Source organism: Rhinopithecus bieti, unplaced genomic scaffold (assembly GCF_001698545.2).
Source record: "Rhinopithecus bieti isolate Rb0 unplaced genomic scaffold, ASM169854v2 scaffold_12653, whole genome shotgun sequence".
NCBI lineage: Eukaryota > Metazoa > Chordata > Mammalia > Primates > Cercopithecidae > Rhinopithecus > Rhinopithecus bieti.
In genome coordinates this window covers 1959572-1976664 of record NW_016807437.1, presented here as the reverse complement: position 1 = coordinate 1976664, position 17093 = coordinate 1959572, and the positions used below count along the sequence as shown (strand labels likewise).

The 17093-nt window shown below is 44.5% G+C and overlaps 1 pseudogene; it reads left to right on the top strand.

Annotated features, from left to right (window-relative positions):
• Nucleotides 1-639: 639 nt before the first annotated feature.
• LOC108535728 (hsc70-interacting protein pseudogene) lies at nucleotides 640-1737 on the top strand (annotated as a pseudogene).
• Nucleotides 1738-17093: the final 15356 nt, after the last annotated feature.

The following is a 17093-nucleotide window of genomic DNA, read 5'->3' as shown; positions in this document are numbered from 1 at the left end:
TAAAATAACAACGAAAAGTGTAGTATAGTAAATATATAAACCAGTAATATAGTCATTTATTATCATTATCAAGTGTCATGTGCTATACCTAATTGCATGTGCTATACTTTTTAATATGACAGGCCATGAAGTAGATGTCTTTACAACAGCATCATCACAAACATGTGAGTAATAGGTTATGCTGTGCCCTTAAGAAAGTTACAATGTCAGCAGGCATTTTGGCAATAGGGAATTTTACCACTCTGTCATAATCTTATGGGACCACCTTCATATATGTAGTTAGTCCTTGAACAAAATGTCATCATGCAGGGTATGACTGTACTGATGTACTTCAGCCATAGAAAACAAGTAGCCTGAGCCTGTGTTAAGGCTTCTGGTTTGCTGCTTACTTATTTAACTGATGTCTGTTTCCTGCAGTAGTAAGAGACCCCCAGCAATCAAACTACTGTTTAGTGTGTCAGTCAAAAGAAGACTTGATCTTGTGTTTCTCTTTCTTTGTATCTCTCAAATACAATTTTGCTACACTAAATCCCTTTAAAATAGAGAGCTAGCCGCCCCCTTCTGCGCAGTCATGCCTAGCCAGCACCTGGGCCTGGAACTGGGCAGCAGGCCCTCAGCTTCACCCACCGCCTCGTCACCATGGACCGCCGCAAAGTGAGCGAGCTTTGGGCCTTGTGAAAATGTGTAAGTAGGATCCGAGTGTTCTGCACATTGAGGAAATGTGCTTCCTGAGGGAGTGGGTGGAGAGCATGGGGGGTCAAGTACCACCTGCTACTCAGAAAGCTAAATCAGAAGAAAATACCAAGGAAGAAAAACTTGATAGTAAGAAGATGGAGGAAGACTTAAAGGTAGATGAAACATCAAGTGAGGAAAGTGATCTAGAAATTGAAAATGAAGGTGTGATTGAACCAGACACTGATGCCCCTCAAGAAATGGGAGATGAAAATGCAGAGATAACACAGGAGATGATGGATCAGACAAATGACAAGACAGAAAGTGGCTGCTATTGAAGCCCTAAATGATGGTGAACTGCAGAAAGCCATTGACTTATTCACAGATGCCATCAAGCTGAATCTTTGCTTGGCCATCTTGTATGCCAATAGGGCCAGTGTCTTTGTCAAATGCTGCTATCCGAGACTGTGACAGAGCCGTTGAAATAAATCCTGATTCAGCTCAGCCTTGCAAATGGCGAGGGAAAGCACACAGACTTCTAGGCCACTGGGAAGAAGCAGCCCATGATCTTGCCCTTGTCTGTAAATTGGATTATGATGAAGATCCTAGTGCAATGCTGAAAGAAGTTCAACCTAGGGCACAGAAAATTGCAGAACATCGGAGAAAGTATGAGCAAAAACGTGAAGAGTGAGAGATCGAAGAAAGAATAGAACAAGTTAAGAAGGCTGGAGAAGAACATGAGACAGCCCAGAGGGAGAAAGAAGCCAGACCACAGTCAGGAGCTCAGTATGGGTCTTTTCCAGGTGTCTTTCCTGGGGGAATGCCTGGTAATTTTCCTGGAGGAATGCCTGGAATGGGAGGGGGCATGCCTGGAATGGCCGGAATGCCTGGACTTAATAAAATTCTTAGTGATACAGAGGTTCTTGCAGCCTTGTAGGATCCAGGGGTTATGGTGGACTTCTAGGATGTGGCTCAGAACCCAGCAAATATGTCACAATGCCAGAGCAACCCAAAGGTTATGAATCTTATAATAAATTGTCAGCCAAATTTGGAGGTCAAGCATAATGCCCTTCTGATAAATAAAGCCCTTAATGAAGGAAAAGCAACATAGATCACCTTATGGATGTCACAATAATACAAATCAGTGTACCTCAGACCTTTTCATCAAGAGAGCTGGGGTGCTTTGAAGATAATCCCTACCCCTCTCCCCCAAATGCAGCTGAAGCATTTTACAGTGGTTTGCAATTAGGGTGTTCATTCAGATAATGCTATCCTACCAGGAATTACAAATTGTAAACAATTTCTAAACCTTAAAAATATTTAAAACAAATTTAAAGGGTCTGTTAATTCTTACATTTTTCTTTACTAATCATTTTGGATTTTTTTTCTTTGAATTATTGGGCAGGGAAGATACTTATGTATGGAAGATTATTGCTTTAATTTGAGTGAAAAATGTTTATTAGTGCGAGGCAAACATAACCCATTTGAGGATAAAGTTTGTGTTGGATATGTGGTTCCTGAAGCATTTTGACATGTCTTTTTAAATGCTTTATCTTTTTCTTTAAAGATGTATTTCAATAAAACTAATTGGGACCACCAGTATTTCAGTAGGACCTGGGTAGGGACTGGAAGTACTTGGCAGGCAGCAGCAATCTTGCTGTGTTTTATGTAACATGCATCATTGAGCAGGTTGCCCTTAAATCTTACACTGTGGTGAAGGGATGATTTTTCTGTAATGCTGCAGTAGAGTTGCCGTACTTAGTTCTGTTCTTGTCCAGTATATCTAATAAATGTTTCATATTATCTCCACATAGGGGAAATAAGGGAGTACTTTTCTTTTTATACTTCTATGCTTAAAATTCTCTTTCCTAGTCAAAAAATGCCCAACTCTGTGTTTACTTTCTGCTTGTTACATTTTTCTCCCTTACTTTTCTTGGCCTAAAGACAGGCTTTTTCCACCAGCATCACCACTGCTATCATCATTAATAGCATAATTATACAAGCATATTTAATGCTGATTTTAATATGTAATACATATGGTAATTGTAGGGTAGTACACACTACAACTGTAGTTTCTTACTTGGCCATGAGAATGCTTACTTAAGTGTTAGACTTCCACTCTGGCAAAATCTTGTCATATCAAAAGACATTGGAAAGAGGGATTCCCTTTGGTGTTTGGTCTTCTATTTAGAAAATATCTATTGCAGTTATAATTTATCTTGTAATATTCATCTTTGTATTTTGAAGACAAGGTTTGAATTAAATTGATATACACAGAGGGGAACCAATTTTTTTTAATCCAGTGTGAATTATAAATGAGATAATCCAGTTATTCATTGTGGAGTTGTTGAGACTATGAAAGACTCATCGTCTTTGTATTCAGTTCTTCCTTAAATAGTGTAACCATACCCCTACCTCTGCTTGCTTTCTTTCCCTCCCCTCCAATGATAAAGAAAATAAGTTTAAAAAAATAGTTATGGCTACTGAATATTAGGACTAGAGAGTAATTCCAGGCTCTTTTTGCTTTAAACTTCTCCTAGCTTAACTCACATATAACAATAGTATTATGCTTTTATATTATAGATCTTCCCAGTTTTCAAACTACATTTGAAATCCCCATGGCATGAAAACAAAACGATTAAACTAAAAAAATGTGAATGATTAAACTAAAAAATGATTCACATTTTATTGAAAGGACACAATTTTTTAGCTCCAGTTGCTGCATTTAAGGAGAATATTTGATGCCCAGCAAAGAAAAAGGCTTCTGAGAAATGGGGCAGAGCCCAGAAGTCTGGACTTCTTCCGCTGTGGCTGCAGCCAACACTTGTGGTGAGGTTATTTGTAAGCATTTTGTAGAAGGCATTTTTCAATAACACTATTCATTCATTAGTAAATACGCATGAAGCACCTCTTTTAATCCAGGCATTCGCTGAGTAAAACACTAAAGACATCTCCAACATTCTCTTTTAATGCATGATGTTCTCTGTGCAATTGCAAACAAACTGAACTAGCCAGAGCAATTCAAGTTTTTGCAGTTGAAAGCATCATCATGGCTAAGACAAGAAGTCTTTGAGCAATCAAGAGACTGAAAGTTAGCCAGGCTTGGTGGCGAGCGCCTGCAGTCCCAGCTACTCGGGAGGCTGAGGCAGGAGATTGGCGTAAACCCGGTAGGCGGAGCTTGCAGTGAACTGAGATCCGGCCACTGCACTCCAGCCTGGGCGACAGAGCGAGACTCTGTCTCAAAAAAAAAAAAAAAAAAAAGAGACTGAAACTATCTGTAGTAGCAGATCTACCATGGCTCAAAGGAGTCCTCTATACTGTAGACTGGTATGTACCAAAATGGGATCTGGCCTGGAGAGGGTGACCCAGAAATGGGATATTGAGAGGCAAGAGTTGCAACCTGGACATGCACAACCCTAGCCACTTGCATAACCGATTACAGGGGAGCCTTATTTCTAAGACTTGGTACTAGGTATGCTTGTGCACTGTATGTAGATGGTTGTATGTTTCAATAATGACAGCTAATGTTGAATCAGCTAAGCACTATGGAAATACTATCATATTTAACATTCACAAAAACCCTATGAAGTATTTACTATTATTCCCATTTTAGAGAACAGGAAACTGACTTAAGAAGTTAAATAACTGGCCCAAGGAGAGGCAATTGCAGAGCTGACACTCAGGTCAGACCTCAGTGCCTCCCAGGCTTATGGTCTGCACCACCATGCAGATTTCCAACCCAGACTTAACAAACCAAAATTGATTTCTTAATATGTGTTTTTTTTTCTGCCCGATTAATCCTTTTGCATTGCTCATAATATCCTGAATTAAAAGAGCCTTTTAGACATTATTCAGGAAAATTTGCTGACAGGATGGACCAACAACTATAAAAATCAACAAACAGCTAGAGTTGCCATTCCAGGGCCACGATGGACAGCAAACAATGTAAACACTGTCCCTTTCAGAACAATTCTGAACAAATGTGTTTCATCACTTTCACCTATATTTAGTCCTCCCAAGACTTTATGAGGTTGATGTTACTATCGCCAATGTCACAGCCAAGTAGGCCGAGGCTCAGAAAATAAATTCCACTACTGGTAAATGGTGGCACTGGGTTGATAACCTCTAGAGCGGCTCCCTTTGCACATAGTGAATAACAGATGCCTGTTATTTACATGTGTTACGTGTGGAGACAAAGTCCCCAAACACATAAATGTGCAGCAAGCCAGGTGGGCTTTCTATTTGTTTCCTTTCAAACTGGGGGATGAATATTGGGGAGTGTCTCCTGAATGTGAGCACGAATGAAGCTTTGGAAGAGATAGGTTTGTGGCTAAATTGGTGCACAGCTTGGTTAGTGCTCACTGAGACTTGGATATTTGTGCTTGGGTTGGTTATATAATCTTGGTAAATGCTGTGCTGTACCGGGTGTGGGTATTGGAGCCTATGAATTATAGGTGTCTTATTTTTCACAATTCAAAAATATACATGTTGGGGTGGCTAACCCTTCACCTGGGGGCTTTTCCTGAAGTGTGTTTGTCCATGGCTCTGTGCAGAGTCTTGAACTTGTCCTGATGCCTCACTTGACAGATTTACTTATTCAGTCAACCAATTTGTCACCACATATTGGCTGAACACCTACTTGAGGCAGTACAAATAGACACCAGACCCCATCTGCCTAAGCTAGAGTCCTGGCTTGGCTATTTCCTGTGCAAATTGGGTAAGTTTCTTAAACTCTCTGTGCCTCAGTCTCCACATTTGTAAAATGGAGATAATAATAGATTCTACCTTGTGAACTGGTTTGAAGACTAAATGAGTTATTGGGGAAGTGTTCAGATTTAAAAGAGCATTTTTAGACATTATTCAGAGCACTATTTGTGTTGTGGGCACTGTTTGAGTGCTTGCTATCTCTACTGCTGTGTAACAGGCTCTGTGTAACACAGGGAAGTACAACACAGTGTACCTGCCTCCAGGGAGCTGAGCTGTGGTGCTAACACAATGTATACACTATCATACAAGCGTCAAAGCAATACATATCCTAAGATAGGAACAACAGAGTATTGTGGAGGGGGATACTGGATTCGATGGGTTCTTTTTGTATGTGTGTGTATGAGACAAGATCTTGCTCTGTCACCGAGGCTGAAGTGCAGTGGCTCAATCATAGCTGTAAGCAGGAATACAGGCATGTGCCAACATACCTGGCTTTTTTTTGTTTTTTTCTAGAGACAAGGTCTTACTTTGTTGCCCAGGCTGGTCTCAAACTCCTGGACTCAAGTGATCCTCCCACCTCGGCCTCCCAAAGTGCTGGGATTACAGGCATGAGCCACCACATCAGGCCAGCTGTTTCTCTATAATCTTTTTTCATAACTGTTCTGCTATTCTCTTGCAGTTTCCATAATGCCATTTTCTGAAGCACAGCATTGCAGATATTTAGAAAAAGCCAGTGATCTCCCAGTCCAAGTCCCTTAATTTATAGCTAAGGTAGTTGAGGCCCAGAGAGGTAGAGTGAATTGTCCAAGGTCATAGAGCTTGGTCATAGATGGTAGAACTGCCTCTCAGACTACTGCCCCTTTCCACCATTCTAAACAGCTTTTTAACGTGCAGAATTTCTAATGCGCAGAGACTCAGAGTTCACCTTAAGAGCCATCTTCAACTGGGATTTGATGTTAAAAAGAGACAGACACTTAAAATCTGTGGAACATCCACAGTCCTCATTTTGATTCAGAGGTTTACCCAGCGCCCTAGGGGAAGCCATTTTCAAGACTTCTAAGGACAGAATGGACCCTGGAAGGGAAGAAGCCATCGTGTATAGGAACCCCAGCTTAGAAGGCATGTAGAACAACCTAATGGTTACAAAGGCCTGGTGTAAAGGAAAGAAAAAGCTTTTTTCTCCTACTATATTCTCACTCACAGCACTCAATGCTTCACTTTTGACCTACTAGAAGTATGGGTTTTTTCCCCCCATACATCAATTTTCTGCCCAACACCAGCTGGGTGTCCTACAATTTAATTTAATTCTGACATTACCTAGAGTTAGCATCAGATCCTACAGCTTAAGGGCTCAGTCCCCCAAGACTGAATTGCCACCTGCCATTTCACATGCCGATCATAAGTCCAGACGTCCAGTACTTGTGACCAAGCAGTTGTAAATTGGAGGTTCCCACAACCCCCTCCCCAGGTTCAATCATTTGCTAAAATGGCTCACAGAACTCAGGAAAGTGCTTGACCTACATCTACTGATTCATTATAAAGGATATTGCAAAGGACACAGATGAAGAGCTAGATGGAAGAGACACATAGGGCAAGGTATAGGGGAAGGGGCGTGGAGTTTTCAAGTCCTCTTGGGACACAGTGTCCACCATGTGTTCAGCAACCCAGATGCTCTCCAAACTCCATAGTTGAGGAATTTTTATGGAGGCTTCATCACATAGACAAGATCTATTATTAACTTAATCTCCAGCTCCTCTCACCTCCCCAGAGGATGGGGGATAGGGGCTGAAATTTCCAGGCTTCTGATCGTGACTTGGTCTTTCAGGTGACCAGCCTCCCATCCAGAAACCCACCAAGTGTTGCCTCATTAGAACTAAAGATGCTCCCAGCCAGGCGTAGTGGCTCATGCCTGTAATTTCAGTGCTTTGGGAGGCCAAGGGAGGATCATTTGAGCCCAGGAACTCGAGACCAGCCTGGACAACATAGCAAGATCCCATCTCTACAAAAGGAAAATAACTAAAGATGCTCCTGTCACCCAGGAAATTCCAAGGGATAGAAGCTCTGTGTCAGGAACCAGAGTCAAAGCCCAAGTATGAGGAAAAAAGGGTATACCTGGCACTCCTATCTCTCAGGAAATTACAAGCGCTTTGGGAGCTCCATGTCAGGAACTGGGGTTAGAGCCCAAATATATATTTCTTACATCACACTGTCACAACTGGGCACCCATGAGTTTTAATTGCTCAATTAGTTATTAGTACCCGCTATGGCCCAAGTGCTTTGCTAGGCATTGGGAATACCAAAGTAAATGAGGTAGTCATAGCTCTGTTGCAGAGAGGTGGTTCTCAACATGGAGCAGTTTTGGCTCCCAAGGGCCATTTGACAATGTCTGGAGACATTTTTGATTGTCATGACTTGGGATAAGGTTGCTAAAGGGATGTTGCTGAACATCCTATAATGCATAGGAGAGCCCCCATGACAAAGGACTATCTGGCCCCAAATGTCAACAGTGTTGAGGTTGAGAAACCCTATTATTGAGCATAAGGTCTATGACAATTAAACACACAGTTAAAATGAAGTATGAACAGTGTTACAGTAGAGGAAGTTCAAGATACTGTCTGAATCTATAATCAGTCTAGGAATTAGGGTAGGTCTCTGAGTAGAGGATGTTTGAACTGAATCCTCAAGGATGAGTGGGTGCTAGTAACACAAGGAAATCAGGGCTAGAGATCGAGGCAGCAGGAACGTACAAACACTTGAAGGACAAACAGAACTCTTGCGAGGAATCAAGAAATTTTTAGTATGTCTGGAGCAGAAGTTAGGGGGGCGGTCAAAAAGATAAGACATAGAAGTTTTTGTAAGATGTTTAGTTAATATGCAAAGGTGTCTACCAGGCACATGCCCTGTTCTCATGCTGATGAGTCTTCTGAACCAACAAATATCACTGTCCTTGAGGAGGTGCTAGCCTAGACAAGTGAAGGATCTTGGCTTTAAGGGCAATGGGAAGCCATGGAAAGGCTTTTATCTAGGAGATGACAGAGTAACATCAACATTTTGGAAAGCATGTAGAGGACGCATTTGAGGGTAGCAAGAGCAAAGGCAGGAGGACCAGTTGGAGGTTGTTACCACAATCCAGGTAACAGATGAATATGGCTGAATTAGGAGACACACATGGATGTGAAGGAAAGACAGCTTCCAGGGACATGCGGTGTACACATGTACATATGCATAAGTAGTTGCTATTACATTAAAATTCAAGAATATAACTATTCATTTCCAGACTTTATGGCCACTCCACATTTAGAAAGTGGATCATTGACAAGATTTGTTAGTGAGCACTGAAAACACTGATGTGCCTTCTTCATTCTATTTTCCTGCCCCAACTGTTTGCATGGGCTGGGAAAGCTACTTGAGACTTCTGACCATGGCTGAGGTTCTAAAAGACCTGAAATTCATGTTCCCCTTTCCCATCCCCCTCACCCCCGCCCTGGATATTCCATGGAAAGGAGGAGAAGGCTATGTGTTCCTGAACACTGCTTCCCCTGAAGTCTGGGCTCTTCCTCTCCTCCAGGCATCTCTTCTTCCATGATCCAGCACAGGCATACTCCTTTCAAGGGGCCTGTCCTGCTGTCAGGTGCCAGGCACATAGAAGTTTGGAGCATATGATCATTCACTGGCAGGTTATTGTCTTCTGGTCCCTTATTTCAACAATGATGACTGATGTCATTATGGAAATCAGTCCTGGTGTGAGTTTCCTATTGCTGCCGCATCAAATGACCACAAACTTAGTAGCTTAAAATACCGTGCATTTATTCCCTTGCAGTTCTGGAGGTCAGAAGTATAAAATCAAGGTGTCAGCAGGGCTGCCTTCCTTCCCTTCCCTCCCTTCCAGGGAGGCTCTAGGGGAGAACCCATTGCATTGACTTTTTCAACTTCTCGAGGCTGACTATGGCCTCTGCCTCCACTGTTACATCTCTGTTTTCCTCAGCTTCCATTGGCACATCACCTTCTCTGGCTCTGATCCTCCTGCCTCCCTCTTATAATGATCCTTGTGATTATGTTGAGCCATGCGGGTAACCTAGCATTAGCTCCCCATCTCGGGGTTCTCAATTACATCTGCAAAGTTCCCTTTGCCATATAAAGTAACATATTCATAGATTCCAGGGATTAGGACATAGACATCATCATTTAGCCTATCACAGGTCCCACACAGCTTGCTATATTGTTGTCCGTTGTGGTGAGCACCACCTCCAACCCTTGCAGGTGGGTGAGCCCTATTGGTTGCTCTGGAAAGGCCAATCCCACCTCTCCACTGTCGCTCCCTGCATGGGCTCTCAGGAATGGATCTTTTGGTTCCCACTAGCCTGACCAACTGTTTTCAAAAGGATGCTCTGAGTCAGGGTGACTAAATGAGGGGCTTCTCAGCTCAGATCCACATTTGCCCCCAAGATTCTATACCTGTGTGTTGAGTTGGGGTGTAGACTCCCCTTCCACACATCTATTCCAGATTATGGAAGAGGCTGGGATATAGTTTGTCTTCATGTGTTTTTTAAAAAAAGCCTCTGACTTAATATGATCAGTTATCTTTTTTTTAAAAAGGTGCCACTGTTGCCATGGTGACCAGAGGCTGCAAAAGAGATTTCACCTCTTTCCCATTTCCCACTCCTCTGTGCATTTTCTTTGCAAATTACATTGCATTCATTTATGGATATCTCAGGGGTACTCTCCTACCTAAGGAAAATCCTCTTTCTGCTTTCTATGAGTGGATATCTGTATGGCCAGCAAATCTACCTCCCAGGAGTGACAGGGCACAGGGTGGCACATCTTGACCTGTCTCCTCCAGGCAAATAGAGAAGGAAACGGCTGATGTGCTCTCAATGAATAAATAATACGCATCTTGCAGCCCTGTCTCTGCATGCTGTGGGTGTTAATGCCTGCACAGAGGAGGGACAGAGGGAGAAAGCAAGGGAGGACAGAACTGATGCAGAGCCCAGAGAGAAATAGGAGCCACAGAATCCGCTTGTCAGACTGTCTCTTCTGCACTCCTCCTTTCAAGAAGACACACCAAGTTCCCATGAGCACATACTCCTTTCCCCCAACCACACAGGGCCTGGGGCCCACTGAAGGCCCAGAAGACTGGATGCGAGCCAGTGAGGTGGAACACAAGATCTAGGAGGGAATGATCTGATTTTGTGTACCAGCTGTGTGACCTCAAGCAGAGCAATCTTCCAATCACAGCTGCCCCATCTGCCAACGGGGAGCAAGACCTCCACCCCATCTGCTTGGTGAGACTGTGGTGAGGGTCCAGTCAGATCCTCAGTGTGAAGGTGCTTTCTGAACTCTGTGGGGCAGTAAACAAGCTGTAGCTGCTGCTACTGGAGACAGTGGCAATGCTAAGAAGAGTCACCTGCGTATGTTGACTTGTTGCGTTCTCTCCATGTGCCAGGCACTGCTGCTTTACATGCATTGTCTCATTTAACCTATTTGAAGCAGGTGCAATTGGAGCCACCCGCCCCCCTCCCCCGTGCTGTCTTTTATTAGCTGAAGCAACCATGGCCAAGGTCATGGGGTTAGTAAATGGCAGAGCCAGAAGCCATGGTCCAAACTTGGCCTGCAGAGACCCCTGAAATGTGGAGGGCAAACGAACCTAAGGCATTGCCCAAAGAATATTTCCACACAGACCAAAAGAGAAGCTGAAAATATTGACTCTGGTAAGACTGAACTTAGGGGAGGGATACCCTCTAGTTCCAGCAGATATGGGGTTAATACAGCAAAAGGCCATGCAATGCAGGAATTCAGGGCTCTGGACTCAGCCTATTGACTAGAGCTGGAGAGCAGCCTAGCGGGAAAAGGGTCACCACATATCAGAGGGTGTTGCTGGACTGAGGGCTGGGCCATGGTGGACAGCAGGTGCTCAAGCCTTGGGCAAGGATGCAAGGTCTGAATCCTGCTTAGCCCTGGAAATGGAGTGCATTGCATTGCCAGCTGCCCTCTGGCTGAAAGAGTTGGTGGAGGTAGAGGCATGCTGCAAACTTTGCATGTATCTGTATTTTCTTCTGGACCTCTAGAATTGGCTGAGGACTAACACTCCCAGAGACTAGGCTGAACCACTGTTAGAAGAACTGACATGTGTGCCTTGGGCCAGGTTGCCTGGAAGCAGAGCCCAGTGCAGGGATTTGGGCCCATGTCATTTCATGAGGGAGTCTTCTCAGGTGAAACCCATAAGGGAGAGAGGCTAGGGTGGGGAATGGGAAAGGGCTGGGCAAAGAGGTGATGTCAGGTGAAATCTGTCCTCAGCCTGATGCAAAGGTCGGCTCTGGAGCATCAGCTGCACCGCAGAATTGTCCTTCCCCAACCCTAGGGCAAGAGGGCTGCCTTTGGTTTCCCACTTCAGTCAACTGTTGGCTGTCAGCCTCAAGTGGGGGGACTTCCTGAGCCTGGGCTTCTGCTGGACAGGGCAATATTTTGTAGAATGCGGCAGCTGCAAGCTGTTAGCAGCCAGCATGCCGCTGCAGGAGGGTGGGTGAATGGGATCTGGGAGAGACACGACAGTGTGCATGACAGAGATGGTGAAGGGAGTTGATGTAATTATGCCTGACAGGCTACACCAACCTAAAGTTTCTTAACATCCTCGAATCATGCACAGCCTGTTGCATCTTAAACACATTCAGTCACCTGTCACATACCCCCTCTAAAGGCCACACCCTCTCACATGCATGTGGGCTTTAGCACCTGCGTTTAACCCATTTCCCCTGAGAATACTCTCGTGTCTAATCTTAATGTGACATTGTATACATTTCTGTTACATTAGGATTAGAGATAAGTTCTGTTTAGAAATAGCTCCAAGAACAGTTTTTATATTTCATTTTCACATTGAAAAATCAGTCAGATTTGCTTCAGCCTCAAAGAGTGCGTTTATGTAAAATTAAATGAGCACTGGCAGTGAGCTGCACTTTTTTTCTAAACAGGAAATGGGTTAAATAAGACCGTTTGGAGCCTATGAACATCCCGGGTGGCCCTGTGCAGGCAGAACAGAGGGCGACTGCAGCTACGCAGCTTTGTTCCTTGGGGTATTATTCTCTTTCTTCATTCCCCCTCCTTTCTTTTCCTTGCACTTTTCACTACTCATTTTGTTACCTTGCTTTATCTCACCATGGTGCCTAGCTGCCTTCAAGCTGAGACATCAGTCTTCTTCTGCCTTTGGACTTGGACTGCAACCCATATCAACTCTCCTGATTCTCAAGCCTTCACTCTCAGACCAGAACTATACCATCGGCCCTCCTGGCTCTCCAGCTTGTCAACTGCAGGTTGGACTTGGACTTCTCAACTCCCTACCATATTACCCTGTTTTATCATCTCCAGAAATTACCTGCTTTGTTTACTTAGTTATTGTCTCTCCTTTATCAAAGACAAAAAAACAAACAAGTAAAGAAATCAACTTCATTTAAGATACTGCAATAGGGAGAATACCTCAGAACCGAAGATCAGAGCACTGCTGTAGCAGTCCGTTTTCACACTGCTATAAAGAATTACCAGGGACTGGGTAATTTATAAAGGAAAGAGGTTTAATTCACTCACAGTTCCATATGGCTGGGGTGGCCTCAGGAAACTTACGATCATGGAGGAAGGTGAGAGGGAGGCAGACATCTTCTTCACAAGGCAGGCGGAGAGAGAAGAGCGAAGGAGGAACTTTGAAACACTTATAAAACCATCAGATCTCGTGAGAACTCAGTCACTATCACGAGAACAGCATGGGGAAACCACACTCATTATCCAATCACCTCCCCACCTGGATACGTGGGGATTACAATTCCAGATGAGATTTGGGTGGGGACACAGAGCCAAACCGTATCAATTGCAGAAGGTGGCTTTGCCTTCGATTTTACAGGGAGGAGTAGGTGGGCTACAGGTGGGGTGGTTTACAGATGAGATGATTTTGCCATGGAGGGAGCCTCCGTGAACTGAACAAAATGCTTATCTCTATGCCTAATTAGTTTCAGGGAGACAAACTCCTAGTCTCAATCATTCACGAGACAAAAAACAGGGAGTTGGAGGGTCTGTGTCTGGCCTTTCAGTAGATTTCATCTCACTGAGAGTCTTTTTATTTATTTATTTGTTTATTTTGAGACGGAGTCTCGCTCTGTCGCCCAGGCTGGAGTGCAGTGGCACGATCTCGGCTCACTGCAAGCTCCGCCTCCTGGGTTCATGCCATTCTCCTGCCTCAGCCTCCCGAGTAGCTGGGACTACAGTTGCCCGCCACCACGCCTGGCTAGTTTTTTGTATTTTTTAGTAGAGACGGGGTTTCACTGTGTTAGCCAGGATGGTCTCGATCTCCTGACCTCATGATCCGCCCGCCTCAGCCTCCCAGAGTGCTGGGATTACAGGCATGAGCCACCGTGCCCGACCTCACTGAGAGTCTTAAGGGAGTCATGAGAAAGAGTGTGCAGCAAGTCTTAGCTAAATGTGGGGAAGGTAGGGGGAATTTCTTAACCATTGCTGTTTTCAGGGCTCCCGTTAAGTTAAATTGAAGACTGCTGTGTGCCAGCACTTAGTGAATGATTACAGAGGACAATTGAATGACACAAATATACAGGATGTCAGCATGACAGGTGGCTAATACAATTTGAGGAGGAGACCAGATGAGATAGAGTCAATACTAAAATGATTCTTGGAGGAGGTGAGCCCTACACAAGGCTGAAGAAGGTGGGTGTGTGCAGGGGTGGGTTTGAGTCCTTACAAATAGCTAAAGCCCTGCTGAGCTTGGTGGAGAGCATACTTTCATGTTCAGTGTTTAGCAGCAAAGGGGGTGTCAGGCACCACATACAGAGCTGGGCTTGCACATCCCTCAAATGGACACACAGAGAGACCCTCAGGGGAAGCAGGATGTCATGACTGTGCAGTCACCTAGAACTGTGTTCTAAATCCAGCCCCAGCACTTCATGGCTGTGTGTTAGTTCTCACATTGCATCTGGCCCAGCCCTGAGCCTCAGTTTTCTCAGTTCTGAAATGGAAATAAAGTTATCTTCCTTGTAGGGCCCAGGCATATACTATATAATATAAAATATATGAAGTACTCAGCCCAGGGCCTAATACAACAGAAGATCAGAAAATGAGAGTGTTCTCCCCAACACACACACACACACACACACACACACACACACACCCCTCCTCCTGCTTTCCCCATAGGCAGGGCCACTGCCACACACAGACTCTCCTTCATCTTCTTCCCCACCTCCAACTCAAGATCCAGAGGCCAGAGGAGGGTACTGCCACTGCAGGAGGAAGTGGGACGTCAGTGTGGGAACGGCCCCAGGGTGGAAAGGATTTCCTGAGTCTGGAGATGAGAAGCTGGTGACAGAGGAGATCTGGGCCAGCTTCCTGACCCCCTAATCCCACTCCCCATGGGAGCTCCGGTTTCTCCACTCTGGCTATTTCTGGGAACCGTGCCTCCAAATATTTCTCCCTGCTTTCAAAGCCTTTGAATTAAAGTGTGCTAAACTACTGTGAACTAAGAACTCAGCTGGCTCCTTGTTTAAAGGTCATCTTAAAACTTTTAAAAGCAAAGAAATTTGACTTTCCTCTGAACACTGCGTCACTACTAATAATAACACTCCTGGACAATTGTCTTGATGCCGTGCTTTTAAAAATGGCTTCACTGACCTCATCTCATGCGATTCTCACATAGCTCCACAAAGTAGCTGGGGCCTGTGTCACCAGCCACCATTTACATATGAAGAAACCAAAGCTCAGAAAGTTTGTGTCTTGCAGAGGTGCTCAGTGGCAGAAATGAAATCATTCCAGGGCTCATTCCCTCTGCACAGGACAGGACCCAGGGCCACACAGCCATGTGGTAGTGAGAGCCAAACACCTTTCGGGGCAGCTGCACTGCAAAGGGAGCCCAAACCTTGGAGGCAGACAGTGCAGGGAGATTCAGGTCTGAGTATGATCTGTGTGACCCTAGACAAGATCCTGTGTAGGGCTCAGTGTTCTCTTTATGAAATGGGAACGATGGATGCCCCATGCCTCTCTCTAAAAATCAAACAAGATGATGCCAATGTGAGTGCTTTCAGAATGTGGCACGCCAGCTGTATCATGGGATGAGAATGGTTTGGGTTGTTGTTGAAGTCCTTATGAGTAACAGCTGCTTTGCTGGCTACTTGGAGGATTTAATATATGCAGAGAGCCTGGTACAGAATCTGGCACACAGCAGGTATCCAGTAAGTGGCAGTTACTTTCATTATGTGCCACAATGTGGTAACTGCCCATTTGGCCTCTAGTTTTATGTCCCCCAGGGCCAACTGGAGATCCTGATTATCAGCTGGAGACAGCCTGGTGTGGCCCTCACAGCCTACATTGACGGAAATATTGACAATTTAGCAGCCATTTGAGCAGTGATCCACACCCCTGATCCTCCAGAGAGACCAGCTGACCTGAGACCACGTCTGCTGGGCTAAGGGGAGTTTTCTTAGCCTCGAAATCCATAGAGTGAAAGAATAATGTCCTCCAGTTACTCTGGATTTGTGGAAAATCTCTACCCTTGGCAGTGCTTCATCCTCCTCCCAGCTTGCAGGTCTTAAGGTGGCTCCTTGGCCTCTGTGATTTGGTTCACAGAGACAAGGGAAGTATCTATCCGAAAGATAAATCTATCCCTCTGACATGATTGGCTTTACTATTTTGGGAGGCTTTGAAATTCTGGGCTTACATGAGGCTCTGGAATTTTCCCTATTCGTGCCCCAATTAGCAGGAACAATCAAGAGTTCTTTCTCTTTGCTCTTCCTCATAGCCATGCTGGAGGCATTCATAGTCACACCCTGGTGGAGGGGTGATTTGGGTGGGTAGGAATGGACTTGTTCTGTTGACATTGGCAAGAAAGAACTAGAGTGCATCCATCATTCTATGGGTACCCCCTACGTTGAGCTGTGTTCTGGTAATACATTAGTAAAAATAGAGTCCCTGGCCCTATTCAGAGTTTATTGTGGAAGGCCAATAACTAGGCAAGCAAGTATAATACAGTAGGATAGGTGCTCTAGAAACAGTAAAGTGCTGTTTTATTCAATTTTGGGGTGTGTGTCAGGAAAGGCCTGGATGAAGAGTGAGAATAAAAGGAGCAGAAATAGAATCCAATGGTATATTCAGGAGACAAGCAGAGCTCAGAAAGCCACAAAGGAAACTGAAGAGTAGCAGGAAAACGAGGGGGCGATAAGATGTATAAACAAGGAAGGAGCGAAAATCAAAGGGCAAAATGGCTCACAGGAAACTACAAACTGAGAATTGCCTTCTAGATGTGGCCATCAGATCAATGGAGGTACCTGAGTGCACTTTCACTAAGGCAGTGAGGGGAAACCCACATCTCAGGGGTTAAAGATAGAGTAAAATTTACATACCAGGAGCTCTTTCAAGAACTCTGTCTGGAAATGTGGCAAAATATTGCATCTGGGTGAATCAGGTATGTGGGTGTATATTATACTCTTCTATCTTGGTTTGAAAAATTTTATAATACGAATTTTATTGTATTGGCTGAAGGAAAGGATGGCAGTAGAGCAGTGGCTAAGTTGAATATAAGTTTGGGCAGAGGGTTGTTTGTTTTAACAAAAGAGACTCAAACATGTTTAAATCCTGGTAAAAAGATGTGGCTAGAGAGGGAAAGGAATGAGGATGATTGACGTAGGAGGGGATGGAGTCACAAAGACGGGGGGAGGATTTGTGGGGAGGATTTG